The 18,317-nt window shown below is 41.9% G+C and overlaps 1 pseudogene across 1 annotated transcript; it reads left to right on the top strand.

Moving 5' to 3' along the window:
* Positions 1-1,202: 1,202 nt before the first annotated feature.
* Positions 1,203-1,859, top strand: LOC308517096 (cell division control protein 42 homolog; annotated as a pseudogene). Its single transcript has one exon. The product of its transcript is annotated as a cell division control protein 42 homolog (transcript).
* Positions 1,860-18,317: the final 16,458 nt, after the last annotated feature.

Raw genomic sequence — 18,317 nt, forward strand, 5'->3', positions numbered from 1 at the left:
GGACATTCTGGGGCAAAACAAATCTTAACAAATTGAAAAAAACTGAAACTTTAAAAGTATGTTTTCTGACCATAACTGAATTACAATGTACTATAAAGTAGCTCACTGTTACTTTTTGGTATATTTTCACTGTTTAACTTGGCAACTTCATTCACCCAGAGTATATTGCTACATAACAAAGCTGACTTTGTTTCCAAATTACTTCCAAGATTAGTAGTGACTTAAGTGCTATTAGAGAATGTTTTGGTGCACAATACACATTTGACTATCAGTCATCATTTTCAATGGAAATAAATCCAAAAGGCAAGAAACTGTTAACATATCTGCAATGTGTTAGAATGGAACAATAATTTCATCTTGGACATTTAGAAAACTTAGGTGGCAACTCTTTAATTCTGAAGAATTCCATTTTGTTGCTTGATGTAAGATCTGAGAATTGCTATTTCAACTTTTCCTGTAAAACATTCTTCTTGTAGTCTTAGGACCTTGAGCAATGAGTTTTATCATAATAGTGCAAACACCTTTGAAAGCAAGATAAAGCACGTAATAAAGCAATGGTCAGCAAATAACCCAAATGCATCAACTGTGAATTGGGTAGTAAATGCTACTCCTGCACCAGTGACTAATCATATATTCAAGTAACAAGTATGGCATTGTCTGCTGACAAATGATTTCTTTTTTAATATATATTTTTATTGATTTCAGAGAGGAAAGGAGGAGAGATAGAAACATCAATGATGAGGGAGAATCACTGATCGGCTGCCTCCTACGTGCCTCCTACTGGGGATGGAGACACGACCCAATCCGGGCATACGCCCGATGGGATGTGAACTGGACCTTCTAGTTCAAAGGTCCAATGTTCAACCACTGAGCCACACGGGCAGGGCTGACAAGTGATTTCTTAAAGGCAGATTATCATGTCCTAACATATGGTGACAGGAGAAGGTTTGACTCTGGGTGGTGGGCACACGGTGGAATATACAGAAACCCACATAGAAACCCACTACTGAAGCCTGTATGTTCATGTTAACCAATGTCACCCCAATAAATTTAATAAAAACAATATTTAACAAAAAAGGCAGATTATCACATAAAAATCATAACATAATTAGCATCTTCTTATTAAAAATTATATTTCAGGGAGAGGCTGAGGTCATCGTTGGATTTGAAATATTTAAAGTGGATATAAAACTGTTTCAGCAATGCAGACAATTAAGTGTGTTGTTGTGGGCGATGGTGCTGTGGGTAAAACATGTCTTCTGATATACTACACAGCAAACACATTTCCATCTGAGTATGTACCCCCTGTTTTTGACAACTATGCAGTCACAGTTATGATTGGTGGAGAGCCATATACTCGGACTTTTTGAAACTGCAGGGCAAGAGGATTATGACAGATTACGACCGCTGAGTTATCCACAAACAGATGTATTTCTAGTCTGTTTTTCAGTGTTCTCTCCATCCTCATTTGAACATGTGAAAGAAAAGTGGGTGCCTGGGATAACTCACCATTGTCCAAAGACTCTTTTCTTGCTTGTGGGGACCCAAATTGATCTCAGAGATGACCCCTCTCCGATTGAGAAACTTGCCAAGAACAAACAGAAACCTACCACTCCAGAGACTGCTGAAAAGCTGGCCCGTGACCTGAAGGCTGTCAGGTATGTGGCGTGTTCTGCAGTGTTTATGCACTCTCAGAAAAAGGCCTAAAGACTGTATTTGACGAAGCAGTATTGGCTGCCCTGGAGCCTCCAGAACCGAAGAAGAGCCGCGGGTGTGTGCTGCCATGAACATCTCTCCAGAGCCCCTTCTGCACAGCTGGTTTCAGCATCATACTAAAAGCAATGTTTAAATCAAACTAAAGATTAAAAATTAAAATTCGTTTTTGCAATAATGACAAATGCCCTGTACCTGCCCACATGCACTCGCGTGAAACAAGGCCCATAGATATGGCCCCTTTCCCCCTCTCAATACTAGTTAATTTTGAGTACTTGTGTATTGTCAGAAAAGTGATCAGTACTAGCGTTTGTTTTGTTTTTTTGTTTGGTTTAAAAGCAAGGCATGCTTGTGATGACCCTGTAACAGACTATTTCGGGTTGTTGAAGCTGTTCCCGGGTTCCACTCTGGAGAGTGAGCTGAGACATCTAGTGTTTTCTTTTCTTTCTTTCTTTCTTTCTTTCTTTTTTTTTTTTTGTGGTGGGAAGGGAGGGGTGTGTGTGTGTGGAGTTTGTTTTTATTTGGTCATTTTTTAAAAAAATTCATTAACCATTGAACAGCCCTTTAGTTAGGTGAGGAGGATGGAGTGCTTCCACTTTCCACATTCCACTTTCTAAATCTAGTTTAGAAAACATGTTCCCACTTAGGTGCTCTTAGGAAGGAGTATAGTCAATGCCTCATTTAGTAACATACTCCTTTTTGAAAGTTGCCCTTTCTCTCCCTCCTTGAGTAGGTTCAGTATTGGATGAAACTCATGAAAGTGGGCGGCACCGGTCTTGCCCCTCCTCTTTTCTAGGATGCACTGTATACGGTGACAGACTTTCAAGAAATTTGTTAGCCGTTTGCTGATTTTTTTTCTGAAGTTAATGTCTCACTTCCTTCACTGGTAAATGAAGACAAGTATTGCACCTTTGGAAATATACCAAATGGATTAAGTACATAATTTAAAAAAAAAAGTTTTTTTCCTTGTCAGTCATTGTCTTAAATGCTTAGCATAGATGTGCAGCTTAATAGTGTATGACATGGTGTTCCCAGAACACAGCTGAAGACCTGGTATATATGAGGACTGATAAAAGACAGGTGTCTGTGGGATGATTCACATCCTCTTCAAGTTATGAGGATGGAGGCCTGCTTCACGGAGAAGCTAGGGGTGGGGTGAAGGTGGGGAGAACATTTAACAACATGGGGACCAGTCAGGGGAATCCCCTTCTTTCTGTTTTACGTGAGGAACCCTAGAACAGCCAGTTGAGGCTCTAGTTTAATAAAAACCATGGAGAGAGTCTTATGAAGACTCTTCATAAGTGTTAATAGGGATTTGATCAGCTTATTTTGTTTGCAGTTTCCAACATTGTTAAACACGTTTAGGTAATATTCTCCACCCTCCCCAAATCCTAATTCTTGTAGTTTCATTAGTGTTGAACCAATGCTCTCTCATGTCTCAATTCTTTGTATATGCATTCTTTTCAGATGTATTAAACAAACAAAAAAAACCCTCAAAAATTATATTTTAGAAGGAAAAATATACCTAGAAGAATTTTCCCCCACCAAGGACTACCTAGTAATCTCTCATGAGATTCTGCTTGGAAACACAACTTGGGAAATGCTGCCTTAAGGTTTCCTTGGAGTAGGAATTCCATGTTATCTATATGCATGCTCTGGAGTAACATAGTGTTCTGAAACGGAGGAAAACACTGGGTTGAGAAAAATATTTAGAAATATAGACCCTTGGAATGTGAGATGAAAACCAGAGCTTAAGAAAACACGAGAAATACAGAAACACCGCCGAATCAAACTAAGACCACTTAGAGGAATGGATCTCATTTACAACTGGGTTTGAATGTGTGGTGTCAGGGCGTAGCTCTGCTTGGCAAGTCGGACCGTAACATTTCTGGGGTGGATCCCTTTCAAGTCCCCCTCTTAAAATTCAAGGGAGAGCCAACATTTGAGGACTCGCAGCACTGCTCCTATGCCTTTTCAATACAATGAAAGACCAGTAGGGGGAGAAATTCGGAGAAAACTGGGCCCTAAGCGGTAGGGATCTCAAAAGGCAACAGATCCCATGACAGGGCTCGGGAGCAAAAAGAGGCTTGTGTGGTATGCAGCACCAAAGCACCACCCCGAATCTCTGATCTACTGCCATGTCCTCATGTCTCCGTGGGCACGACGCGAAAAACCCGCACGCCTTCCGAATAGTAGTCACTAGCACATCCTACAAGCTGATTCAAATTTGGGGGGAAAAAAGGGGGGGGCGGGAGCATTGCAAAAAAAGGTCTCCCCTGAGTCAAAGTCTTGCAGAAAGCTGTGGCAGTGCATTCCTTCCGGGATGGGCTACAACTTAACCTTTCGATGGCAGAAGGCAGGGCGTGCAGCAACGGTTTACGAAAGGCTTTCTTTCTAAGATCGAGAGCCACTTCTGGTTAGCCGCCGACACGCGGCGGTTAGCCACCGCGCCCCCTTCTCTCGCCCCCGAAGGAGGAAACCTCACTTCCTCTACGGGCATAACGTGAATGAACTCACTCCCTGGCTCGCGGTACCCGCCTTTCTTTCTCCCTACCCCAGCCCGCCTGATGCTCGAGGAAAGCGATCTGCGACACGCGCGCCGTCCGAGGATGACACACCACCTCACCCCGGCAAAAGGCGTCGCGCCCCACCCGCGCGCGCCAGCCAAATTGCCCCAACGCCGCCCCCAACTCCGGGCGGAAAAGCGCGGCGCAGCCGCACCCGCGCGCTGTCACCCGAGGTGCCCACTTCCCCCTCCCGGCCTCAGCACTTTCACTTCCTCCCCGCTGCGCATCTGCTTCCGGGGCACGGAGGCCCCGCCCCTCCTCGGCTCCAACCCTCCTCAGCCCGAGGAGGGGGGAGGCCAGGGGGTGGGGATGAGCTCGTTGTTTGTTTACACGATGTGAGCGGAAAAGGAGACCAATAAAGTTTATTCTGGAAACAAAAGGGGAAAAAAAACAGGGGTGACAGAGAAAGGAGACGGGGGCGGGGGCGTGTGGCGGGGGCTCGCCCGGAGAGGCAACGAGAAGGAGAAAGCGGCAGTTCCGGTGCCGCCGCCGCGGCCGCTGAGGTCTCGGGCTGCTGCCGCCGCGGCTGCTGGGGCTGGGGCGGCCGGCGAGGCAGGGCTCGGGCCCGGCCGGGCAGCTCCGGAGCGGCGGGGGAGAGGGGCCCGGAGGCGGGGGCCGCGCCGCCGGCTCTCCTCTCCCTCGGCGCCGCCGCCGCCGCCGCCCGCGGGGCTGGGACCCGATGCGGCTGGAGCCGCGGAGGCTGGAGCAGCTCCGAGCGTGAGTAGAGCGCGGACCCGCCGGGCGCGGGCGCCGTGGGGATGGGGACCGGGTGGGAGCCGGGGACTCTCGGGCGCGCCCGCCGCGCTGGGCGGGGGCCGCCCCTGCTTGTCGGCCGCCGCGAGTTCGCCCGCGATCGCCGCTCCCCCTGCCTGGCCTGCCACTGGCCTCACCCAGATGCAGACACCGGGGCTCCCTCTCTTCTCCCCGCCGCCGCTGCCTCACTCCTTGTTTCCTTCCTCTCCCATTTTTGGTGATGGGGCGGCTGGGAACTGAGGAAGTGCGCCCAGGGCCGCCGCCCCGGGCCCGGGAGCTCGGTCCCCCTCGCCCTTGCACGCCCACCCGGCCCGCGGGTGGCGGGGCTGCCGCGAGTCCCGGGGCGGGCGGGACCCCGGCGCGGAGCCGCGAGCTGGTCCGAAGGGGCTGTCAAACCTGCGGACTTACGGCCCCGCCAGCCCGCGACCCTGCGTTCGCCTCGTCCAGGTTTAAATCGCCCGGCTGGGGCTCAAAGGAAAACCGCACCCCCACCCCGCAGCTCCCCTCCCACCCTTCCTCCCGAGGTTGTTTCTTTCTTCCTTTTTTACCCCCTTTTGACCGTGACAATCGAACGTGCGGATCTTTTCATTCATAGACCTGAGTGAGACATTGTCTCGTGGTTGGTGTCCTCACCAAGCCTCTGCTGTGATGCTGGTTTCGTAACTCCGAAGTGGTTCGGGGCGACGGGGCAGCGCGGGTGACCGGGCCCCGGAGGGTTATTTTAGGGTTATTTTAGGATGCTGAAGGCACCGTGGTGGTGGCGGCTGGCTCCTAGACTTGGGAATCGAAAGCGACTTTCTTAGATGTCAATAACTGGAGAGCTGTTTACATAGCTCCCTGCAGGGAAAGGGGGCGCAATAAGGGGAAGCGTGTGGAAAACAGCCGGCACATTCTTTAATGAAATAGAGCTGTGATTTCGGGTGTGTTTTTTTTTGGGGGGGGGGGGGCGGCGGTGAAGCTTCCTCATTTTAGCGCTGCGCCTTTGTGCACATGCAGAACATGGGCTGGTGTAATGTTTTGGGTCGTAGTTTGAGAAGCCTGGGAGAACCCCTAGAAAACTTGGGTAGGTGAACTCCTGGTAACTCAAGTCGGGTGTTTTCTACGGCTGCATTGGAACCACTGCGGGCGGTACTGGTCGCCTGTTTCCCTGCTTAGAAAGTCGATTCTCTGGTTATCTGCTTACATTAGTGCACTGTGCACAATTTATGTGCTGGATTGCCTGTTAAGAAAAGACCTGGGAATACTTAGGATACCATGTTGCCAACTGAATTTGGATGAATTAGAACACAAGCAACGACGGCATTGGAATCTGTTAATATGTGTGTTCAAGTTTTAAGTTTGTTGTGTGTGTGTGTGTGTGTGTTTTTTAACTGAACTATTGAATTCTGGTTGACAGCCTAGCTCTCTATCTGAACATCACATGTTCTGGAAAATTTTAAATACCAGATGAACTGTTCTGCAGTGTCATTTTTATCTGAAGATGATCCAGTGATGTGTGTGTGTATGTGTGTTAGGTTTTTTGTTTGTTTTTTCGTTTTCTCAGTTTGTGTTTTCAGATAAAATTAAATAAAATTTCATCAATAAGTTTTTTCAGAAGTTTATCATTGACTGAGTATACAGTTTGAAAGGCATTGCTATCAGTTTTAGTTGAAGAATTAAAAATGAACCACATTTACATGCAGAACAGTTTTTATATATCTAATTTTTTAAAATTATAAGTAAATTGGATGTAGCATTAAAGAGATGTCGCTAAATATAAATACTGTACATGAAAGTGTATATTCTCGTGGGGCTAGGTATATATAAAAAGGAGACTGTAAAAGAGCAGTGGCTTTGCCTGGTTCTGTATGTGGCACAGTCCTCTTGGAGGCAGAGCTTCCTTCCTGTCAGGATAAGATCCTCTCCATCCCAAATAACTATTCCCTTTAAAAAAACAAAACACACAAAAAATCTAAACTTATAAATAAAATACTTATATAATAATGTAGATCATAATAACTTTTTTCCTAAAACAGTTTACTTTGTGTGTGACTTTCCTTGTTAGTACCCTTTATTGAATAAAGATTTTTAAACATTCATAGTACCATTTAAAAAAGACTTTTACTTTGTTGATTTGTTTATTTGAAGAGCTAACTTAATCCCATTTGATCTCTTTAGCAACTAGAGTAGCATTAAAGAATCATTCTTTATTTTATTATTTAGCATCTTGATTGCCAACGTAAGGTTGCTTCTTTAAATGAAGCATCATAAATTATTTCATCTCTGGTGAAAATATTTATGACCTTAAATATTGGGCAACTTTAGCAGCCTAAATCTTGTAGTATCATGGTTTATATTTTACTAGCACAGTTATCAAGCTGTTTTCTTAAGTATTATTTATCCTGAGCTATACAACCATCCCATAAGTAAGGCAGTATTACTATCTCTGAGAAATGATATTTTAATCTAAGGCCAGACAGGTGTCAAAATGACAGACTCATTGATAAAAACCAATGTTTTGTGATTCCTTTTACTATATCATACCACTTCTAACCTGCTTCTTAGTAGATAAAGAAACTAGGGACCCACAGAAGTTTAGTTAAGATAATCTTTTATTTGCAATATATTTCTAATTCCCTGTATAGCTTAAACAGTGGTTTTTAATCCTAGCTGGTTATTAGAATCATATGGTTACCTTTTGAAAAATACCAGTGTCAGAGTCTCATTCCCAGAAATTCTGATTTAATTGGTTTAAGATGGAGCCAAGACATCTGTTTTGTTTGTTTGTTTGCTTTTAAAGTTCCCCAGATAATTCTAATAGACAAGATTGTAAAGTCCTTGCTTTCAAGGAGCTGTATGATTTGGTCCTTATCTCTCTAGGTACATTTCTCCTCCCTTCTACAGCTTCTCCTGAAGTATATGTACACTCCATACCCCATCCTTAACTCGCTGACTCCTACTCATCTTTCATTATCACCTCCTTTGAAAAGTCTAGTCTGGGTTAGGTGTCCCTGCTTCCTGTTCCCATAGCAGCTGTACTCTCACCATCATAGCATTGACTCACTGCATTATAATTGCCTATTTGTCTGTACCCTCCACCAGGATGTGAATTCCAAGAGGATAGGGACCCCGTTTATCTCACATACAGTTGTGTTCTTACTGCCATGCACAGTAGCCAGTATAAAATAGGCACGTTATTAACTGAATAAACAAGCGTATTGGCAGCTGACTTTACAATATGTAATAATTTATAAACACTAAGTTTTATTCTTGCCAAACACATTTAATAATTTTGGTCACTAAAAATGTACATCCTTGAACTTGTCACACATACAAATTTCATTCGGAGGTGCGATGTTATAAATTACATGCAAATTATATCAAGAATGACACTCACTTTAGCTGGTTTGACTCAGTGGATGATCTGGAGCGTCAGCCTGCGGACTGACGGTCCCTGGTTCAATTCTGATCAAGGGCACATGCCCGGGTTTCGGGCTCCATCCCCCGTAGGGGGTCCCGTGCAGGAGGCAGCCGATCAATGATTTTTTCTCATCATTGATGTTTCTATCTCTCTCTCCCTTTCCCTTCCTCTTCGAAATCAATAAAAATGTACATATACTATATGTATTTTGAGGGGAGGAGAGAATTACACACACACACACACACACACTCACACACACTCACACACTCCTGTGCGCAGAAATAAAGAGCATTATCCACTAACTGCACTGGAAATCAGGATAGTTGAATTCAAATCCCGGTTTCACCGTAAGTGTTATGTACTTAGGCAAGTCTCATGATCTTTGGACCTCCGTTTTCTCATCTGTAACACAAAAGAATTGTTCTAATGTTTTATGTAGTACTAGTGTTTTAGCCTTAAAACCCTGTGAGTACTAAAAATATTGGCTTTGGAATCTGAAGCTCCTTGATTCAAAGTCTGGCTCTTACAGTTAGTGGCAGGATTACTTTGCACAGATGTCCTGCCTGCTTCATGGGAGTACTTGCTACTCGATAGAGCTGTTGTTTTTTGAATTAAATGAGATATATAGATCCAAGAGAGTTTTTATCCTGGATCAGGTGTTTTAATAAAGGTTCTTTTCCATTCCCCTTCAGAGGTATTAGAGCTAATGAATGAACTTAGCTGAGATAACATACTCGGTTTGTGTAATAAATCCTATTTTCCACTTTGCTGACTGCTAGTGTTACAGGTGTGACTAGGGAGAGGCCAAAAACCTCTCTGGCTTTTAGTTTCATTTTATTAGAATCCCATTCCATTGTCAAACACCAAGGTGTTAGTCAACCTGCCTGGGAAATAATTATGCCTAGAAGTTACCTTACACACAATGTAATAATATCTCTGCTGAAGTTTCTTGATATCTTGATAATTTTTGTATAAATTATATTGACTTGCCTCAGTTTGTTTTAAGTTTATGTTTAAAGGACATCTTTTTAACAATCCTTTTTTGGGAAAAATACTATAATAAAAATTAAAAACTGTGGGTAAGAGAAACCGAAGTATTAGGGTATAAATAAGAAATGTGAGGCAAAACTGAAGTCTGAGTATTCAACTTGAAGGCTTGAGAGTTCCATCATTCTAAAGATGGCTCAAACTTAGATATACTGATATGTATCTTATTCACATTTAATCCTTTATTATATGAATCAACTGATCCTGATTGAGAAAGTTTTAGGTGTTCTTTCTCCTCTCCCTAATTATACAGTTTGGGGAGTTTAAAGTTAAAATGCTTCAGCCCTGGCCAGGTAGCTCAGTTGGTTAGAGAATCATCCCCGTATGCTGAAGGTTGCAGGTTCAGTCCTGGCCAGGGCACATACAAGAAACAACCAATAAATGCATAAATAAGTGGAACAACAAATCGATGTTTCTCTCTCTCCCTTTCTCTCTCTCTCTAAAATCAGTCAATTAAGAAATTAAAGTTAAAATGCTTCAATAAAGAGTTTGTAAGTTGCTAATAAAAGTAGTAGCTTAGAACTTTTCCTTCAAGTTTAATATTTTTTAAAAATGAAGCTGTGTGGAGCTCTGATCTGGATTGTTGAGAAACTAAATTTCAATACCAAACTGCTACTTTGTATTTGTGTATGGGGGAGAGGAGGAAGATTGTATCACATCTTTGCCTCTTTTTCTGTATTGACACAATAGGAATTGTAATATGTTGTTTGTCAAGTAACTCATATAATTAATTAATGAGATAATTTAAATGATCCTAAAGTGCATAAAATTATTTAAGAAATAATATATATATGATCATCATTATTTTAAATTTATATCTAATATAAGAATAACATGTTTCGTATTTGGCCTGAAAATTAAATATTCATTTCTTCTGTATCATTTTAGTAGTTAGCTTGATAATTTATCTAAATTACACTCATTTATAAGAGGTTAAGTTTCAGTAACTTTTAGCATATAATTGCAATTGTTAACAAAGGAATCTGTATCAGGGGCAGCATTGCCATTTGAAATAAACGTGGGATTTAAAAAAGAGTAAGAATTCTTACAAACCAGGCTTACCTGGTACACTTATGAGTTTAAATATTTGTGTAATGGAAACCAAAGAAGTCAGTGTTGCAATGTGAAAAAAGCTGCATTAGGACAGAATCATTCTGCTCTGATCACTTCTCCCTTGCCTAACTCACCAGGAGTTAATGAGACTCAGTGGAGAGATATATCTTATAAGGCACTATAAAAATCTAAGGCAATATTATGAAGATAATTTTAAGCATAAATTTTTTTACAGGAGGAGGCTGTGTTTGTATTCAATATTTTTAAATGTGTTTTTATTTATTTTAGAGGGAATAGAAGGGAGAGGGAGGAAGGGAGGGAGAGAAACATAAATCTGCTGCCTTCTGCATGGCCCTCCTGGGGATCAAGTCCAAAAACCAGGCATGTGCCCTGTCTAAGAATCAAACCAGCGGCCTTTGGTGCATGGGACAACACTCAACCGAGTCACACCAGCAGGGCTCTATTCATTCTTATTTCTTCAGCATGATGCCCAAAAGTAGGTGATCAGTAAGCATTGATGTTTTTGGAGTACAATCGTAATTGAGTATCCAAATACGTTTCTGTTATTTACTAGCTATATCCTTTAAACTATCTGAAAAGCAGGTAAATTTCTGTGTGCCAGCCTTAATTAATCATTTATTAAGTATAGATTTGAAGCATATAAATACTTTTCTGAAAGTTGTTAACTAGTTATATATTTTTATTGATATTTGGAGACATTTTTTACAAAGATTGATAGGCTTATGCTATGGTGAAAAGATCACTGGATCAGAAATCTGAAAATCTGGGTTCTGTATTGAACTATTAACTAGCTGTTTGGTCTTAGATCTTAACCTTTCAGCACTTGTTTCTTCATCTGCAAAATTTCTAAGGCTCTTTACAACTCCCAAACTCTATGAGATTATTAGTAGTATAAACTCTATTTCTAGCCCTGGCTGGGTAGCTCAGTGTGCATCTGGATACGCCAAGTGTGCATGTTCAATCCCCAGTCGGGGCACATGCAAGAAGCAACCAATGAGTGCATAAGTAAATGGAACAGCAAATCTCTCTCTCTTTCCTCTTTCTCTTCTCGCTCTGTCTCTCTCTCCCTCTCATCAATAAAAAATAAAATAAAAACATTAAGTCTATTTCTGATTTCATAGAAGATGAAAGTAAGCCACTTCTTAGAGGGAGGATAGTTTATCTCAGTTTGTGGTATTTTCAGAGGCTAAAATAGTTTTATCTGCTTGTTTACAAATTTGTATGCATTTAAAAAATGTTTTTATTGATTTTAGAGTGAGAGGAAGGGAGAGGGAGAGAAAGAAAGAAACATTAATGATGAGAGAGAATCATCAGTTGGCTTTCTCCTGCACACCCTCCACTGGGGATCCAGCCCACAACCCAGGTACACAACCCAGGCATGTACCCTGACTGGGAATTGAACCGTGACCTCCTGGTTCATGGGTCGACGCTCCACCTCTGAGCCACACCAGCTGGGCTAAATTTGCACATGTTTTAAAAGTCCTTATGTGAAATTCTGTGGTCAAGACAAGCTGCCATCAGAAAAAATGGACGGGAATTTTTTTTTTTTTTTTTTTTTCTGAAACCACCAGTGACTTTGGAGACTCGGACTTACTGCAGGCATGGCCATTTACTTACTAGCACTGAGAGCAGTTTTAATAACTGACAGGCATGGAGTGTAGGTCATCCATTGCACACCAGTTGCCAGGGTTGTAAAGGCCAGCAAACCTGTCACAGCACTCTTAATAGCCACTGGCTACTGTCCTTGTTAAAGACTTCTAGGAAACTATGTTCCATATTTTCCCTAGGTAACTCATCCCACTAGATGGTTATTAGAAAAAGTGTTGTAATGTTAGAAACATAATTCCAGATGTATCCTCTGTTGTGCAGACAAATACTTTAATAGTTGACAAAAATCATTGTCCTTGATCAGAAAACTAATGGTGTTTGCTATTGATTTGTTGTTTCTATAAATGTTCAAATTACTCACCTTCAACTTTTGTATAATTTTTAACCAGCAAAAAATTGTTGGGGTATATACTCACTTTCAACAAGCTAAGCATATTTCTGTGGCTTATTTTTACTTTCAGAGATTGTACTTTTTCAAGTAATTTTCTGATGGACTTACTGCAGGGGTAGAGCTGAAAGTAGTATTCCATCTTGAAGCAATTTACTGCCTTTACCTAAAAGCAGTGAATTATGTTTGTTTTTCCTTAGGAAGTTAATGTCTTTGTAAGTGCAAAAACCTTGGAGTTCTTTTTGCTAAATAGGTAACTATTCTGTGAATGTAGACTCTGGAGTGCATTATCAAATGTAAAGTAGCATTAATGGGAAGAATTGTAGGGAAAACGATTGAAATTAGGTACTGCTATAAAGCTCAAATCTGAAATCAAACTATACATGACAGCAGAGGAAGAAAAATTTATGTTTTCAAACTCATTTTTATAGTGATAAATATTAGCAGTAAAAATAATTTTATTTTATTTTAATCATTTTTTATTTTTCAATTACAATTGACATACATCATTATATTAGTTTCAGGTGTACATCCTAGTGATCAGACATTATATAACTTACTAAGTGATAACTTCAGTAAATCTCATACTTATCTGACACCATACATAGTTATTAGAATATTATTGACTCTATTCCCTATGCTGTACTTCACATCCCCGTGATTTTCTTTAATAACCAATTTGTATTTCTCCTTCTCTTCACCTTTTTCACCCATCCCCCAACAACCCTCCCATCTGGCAACCATCAAAATGTTCTCTGTATCTATGAGTCTGTCTTTATTCTGTTTGTTTGTTCATTTTGATTTTTAGATTCAATTGTTGATAGACATGTATTTATTTCTATTTTAATGTTTATACTTTTGATCTTTTTCCTTCTTCACTTTAAAGAAGAGCCTTCAACATTTCTTGTAATGTGGTTTGGTGGTGATGAACTCCTTTAGCTTTTTTTTCTGGGAGGCTCTTTATATGTTTTATTGTTGTTGTTTATAAGTGATAGCTTTGCTGAGAAGAGTAATATTGGTTGTAGGTCCTTGCTTTTCATCACTTTGGATATTTCTTGCCACTCCTTTCTGATCTGCAAAGTTTCTGTTGAGAAATCAGCTGGGAGCTCCCTTGTATGTAACTAACTGCTTTTCTCTTGCTGCTTTTAAGTTTCTTTCTTTGTCTTTAACCTTTTTGCATTTTAATTATAATGCATCTTGGTGTGGGCCTCTTTGGGTTTACCTTGTTTGGGATTTTCTGTGTTTCCTAGACCTGTGCTGGGCAAACAGCGGCTCAAGAGCCACATGAGGCTCTTTGGCTCCTTGAGTGTGGCTCTTCCACAAAATACCACGTGCAGGCGCACACGTACAGTGCGATTGAAACTTCGTGGCCCATGCACAGAAGTCGGTATTTTGTGGAAGAGCCGGTATTTTGTGGAAAAGCCACGCTCAAGGGGCTAAAGAGCCGTATGTGGCTCACGAGCCGCGGTTTGCCGAGCCACAGTTTGCCGACCACTGTCCTAGACTTATATGTCTGTTTCCTTCACCAGGTCAGGAACGTTTTCTGTCATTTTTTCAAATAGGATTTCAATTTCTTGCTCACTCTCTTATTCCACCACCCCCATGATATGAATGTTGGTATGCTTGAAGTTGTCCCAGAGGCTCCTTAACACTCTCCTTTTTTTTTTCTTCTTTTTTTTGGATTGTTTTCTCTTTTTGCCATTCTGATTGGGTGTATTTGCTTTCTTATATTCCAAATCACTGATCGTTCTTGGCTTCATCTACTCTATTGTTGGTTCCCTGTAAATTGTTCTTCATTTCAGTTATTGTATCCTTCATCTCTGACTGGTCCTTTTTTATGGTTTCCATGTGTCTTTCTATGCTATTGAAGTTCCTTGAGTATCCTTATTGCCATTGATTTGAACTCTGCATCTAGTAGATTGCTTGTCTCCATTTTTTTTTTTTTTTTAGTTCTTTCTTGAGTTTTGTTCTATTCTTTCATTTGAGACATGTTTCTTTGTCTCCTCATTTTGGCAGCCTCCCTGTGTTTGTTTCTGTCTGTTAGGTAGGGCTACTATGTCTCCCAGGCTTGGTACAGTGGCCTAATGTAGTAGTTGTTCTATAGGTTCCAAGCTGGGCACTCCAAGTGTTCCTCCCCCTTACCCAACATGTGAGCTGTTACACCCTTCTGTTGTAGTTGAGCCTTGATTGGTGTTGGCATGTCAATGGGAGGGATTTACCCCCAGGCCTATCAGCTCTAACCACTGACCACTGAGCACTGTGGAGGAGCATCAGCTGTGCAAGGGCCCACTCCACAGAGTAGGACTTACTTAAGCAGGGCTCTGGTGCCTGCTGAGTCTGCCCCTTGAGTGTGTCACTTGTGGAGGCAGCTGGGTGGTGCTCTGACATGGTCTGAAGCTATCCACTGGGTGCACTGGCTCTGGGGCCTCCTGGGAAGTGTAGGCCTAGATCAGCCACTGCCTGTGCTCTGCTCAAGGCATGGGCTAAAATGGCTGCTACTTGTGCTGTGCTTGGAAGTGCCAGGTGGAGGCCAAGGTGGGAACCAAGGCTATCTGCTGCTAGTGCCAGGCCTGGGGCCACTTAGTGAGAGGAACAAGGCACACTGAGGCCAGATGCTGTTTATACGAGAGATTTTAGGGAAGTCTGAAACATGAATGGAGACAGGCTATTCATATGGAAAAACCACAGGAATCAGCTTGGGTGGGCCAGCAAGTTGGGTGGGGTCTCAGGGAATCACCAGAGTGGGCAAACAGTGTGAGCCATGTAAATGAAGACTCAGATATGGCTCCCACCTGCCAGCTCTGTAGGAAGGTGGGGGAAGGGGTTTCAGAAAAGGGCCTCTGATAGCACTTCTGTATGGCAGAAAGCTGTGTGCGTGCCCCCACCACTGCCCCCCTCCGCCTCCCACTCTCCACACACATACACAGCTCTTGCCCTCCTGCCAGACAATTCATTTCCTCATCATATGTCTCCCCGGTGCCTTTCAAGCTGCTGCCCCAGCTGGAGCTCAAGGGGAGTGAGTTCGAGTAAGTCCGTACACAAACCTTTTAAGAGGAGCTGCCTGGGACTCCAACAGACTCTGTCTTAGCCACAATCTCTATTGCTTTTTACAGAGCTGGAACCCTGAGCTGGGAGCCTGTTGTTCAGCGTGGACCCCTCCCTCAGCCCAGTGGAATCTCCCCAATTTCACAGATAGATAATCACAGAAGTGAAACTTATAAATGCAATGATATAGTTTTACTTTTTCAGTTAGCAATATGTTTTTTCTGATGGTGGTGTTGCTGGTGAATGTGCCATGAAATGTGCTTGCTCAGGTATTTCTATTGGCAGTATAAATTGATTTAGTCCTTTTAGAAAGCAAGTCAGTAATTTTTGTGCCTTTAAAATTAAGATATTTTAATCCCATACTTCCATTTGCAGCATTATATATAACTAGAGGCCTGGTGCACGGTGCACGGGTAGGTCCCTAGGCGTGGCCGGTGATCAGGGCCAATCAGGGCCTTCCTTCTCCTGGCTGCTGGCTGCTGGCTGCTGGCCGGTGCCTTCCTTCATTCTGCGCTGCCCCCTGGTGGTCAGCGCACATCATAGCGAGCGGTTGAACTCCCAGTCTGTCGACTCCTGAGGGGACAGTTTGCATATTAGCCTTTTATTATATAAGATAGTGGAAATTTTTAAACAGTTTAAATATTCAACAAGTAAGCTGCTGTTATCTCCCATAGCAATAGGTAGTCATACAAGACTATTGTTTATGAAGACTTTATAGTAATTAGAGGATATATTTTTGAAGTGAAAAGAGCAAAAATAGAAAGTTATTATACTATTTGAGCACAAGTATATAAGCCAATATGCATAGAAAAAAAGCTGTAAAAGAATACATTATAAAATGGTAATAATGGTTACTTCAGGCTTGTTTTTCACTAGTTTGTTTTCCTCATTCTTCTGTGCACCACTGTATTTCGAGTAGGTACAGAGTACAGTCCTAGATATTAATAGACACTTCAGTCTGTATTTAAGTGAATGAATTTCTGTAAGCATGAATTACTTTTACATTGAAAGAAATCTGAATACAATCTACATCTAAATTAAGAAAAGTGTGGGAAGCACTCTAGAAAGAAACCTTAATACTATCTTACACTTAGATTTCTAGAATTCAGAATTTTTTCACAGTTCTATTTTGTATGATCCTTTTCTGTTAATAACATCACTTACCTAAATTATAAATTTCTGTTGACCTTGACTCTGACCTATCAACTCCAGCTGATCATCAAGTTTTGGGTTTTCCTTCTTAGAAATGTCTCCTGATGCCACCTCCATCCTTTCATAGTCACTGCCTTAGTTTCCTCCTTTCCATATCACTGCATATCCCAATCAATCCACTTATCTCTTTTACTTTCCACACTGCTGCCAAAATTAGGAGACATGTAAGTAACTAGGATTTTGTGAATATGCTATAATAAATAGGTTCTGTAGAAGAGAGAGATTGACACTGCTTTTACACAGCTGGCAAAATATCACCCAAAAAATTAAAGCTCAGTAATTCCTTATCACCTGCATTGCTGGGTCTCAAGCCTTGGGTATATAAGAATCATCTGGGGGAACCTATCAAAGTGTGAATTACCCATCCTGGCCGGTGTGGCTCAGTGGTTGGGTGGTTGACCCATGTACCAGGAAGTCACCTTGGATTCCTGGTCAGAGCACATGCTGGGGTTCTAGGCTCAATCCCCAGAAGGGGATGTGCAGTAGGCAGCTGATCAATGATTCCCTCTCATCATTGATGTTTCTATCCCTCTCACCCTCTCTCTGAAGTCAATAAAAGCATATTTAATAAAAAGCAACGAAATTGAAAAAAAAAATGAGTTACTCAGACCCTACAAAATCTGATTCTGTGGATCCATGGGCCTGGGAATATGCATTTTAACAAGCCTTCCCATTCTTAAGAGTAATTATCTTGCTCACTGGCTGGGGATTCTTTTCTTTTTTAAAAAATATATTTTATTGATTTTTTTACAGAGATGAAGGGAGAGGGATAGAGAGTTAGAAACATCAATGAGAGAGAAACATCGATCAGCTGCCTCCTGCACAACCCCCAATGGGGATATGCCTGCAACCAAGGTACATGCCCTTGACTGGAATCGAACCTGGGACCCTTGAGTCCTCAGGCTGACGCTCTATCCACTGAGCCAAACCGGTCAGGGCAAGCCTTCCCATTCTTGGTCCTCATGCATGTGATCCCAGGACCAGGATTTGAGGAACACTGACCTTGGAATAAAGTGCAAGCTCGTCAGTTTACTGTAGTTCTCCTCATAGTTTGGTACTAGCCCATATTTCTGTATGCGATGTTATATATATATATATATATATATATATATATATATATATATATATATATATATTTTTTTTTTTTTTTTTTCCTCCTCTCTGAACACCTTACAACCCAGCCATTTTGAACTGCCTCAGACTTACCTTGGCCTTTCTAGACTCGTGTGCTTGTTGTGCCCGAGTTCCTGCCGCTCAGAACCCCTTTTATTATGACTGTTTCTACCCAATAACTGTGAACCTGGCACACTGTCTTCAGCTTCTAGTAATCTGTATAAAGTATTCCTGGACTCAGTTCTCCTAGCGGAGTGGATCTCTCCCTCCTCTGTATTTCCCTAGGTTCTATTTATTACAACAAACACAAAGTGTTGCTTACTTACATATGTGTCTTCCTCAATAGACTATTAGCCTCTTGAGGTCAGGGATGTATCTTGTCCCTCTATCATAATCC

Source organism: Myotis nattereri (genome assembly GCF_964212035.1).
Source record: "Myotis nattereri genome assembly, chromosome: 3".
In the NCBI taxonomy this organism is placed as follows: Eukaryota; Metazoa; Chordata; class Mammalia; order Chiroptera; family Vespertilionidae; genus Myotis; species Myotis nattereri.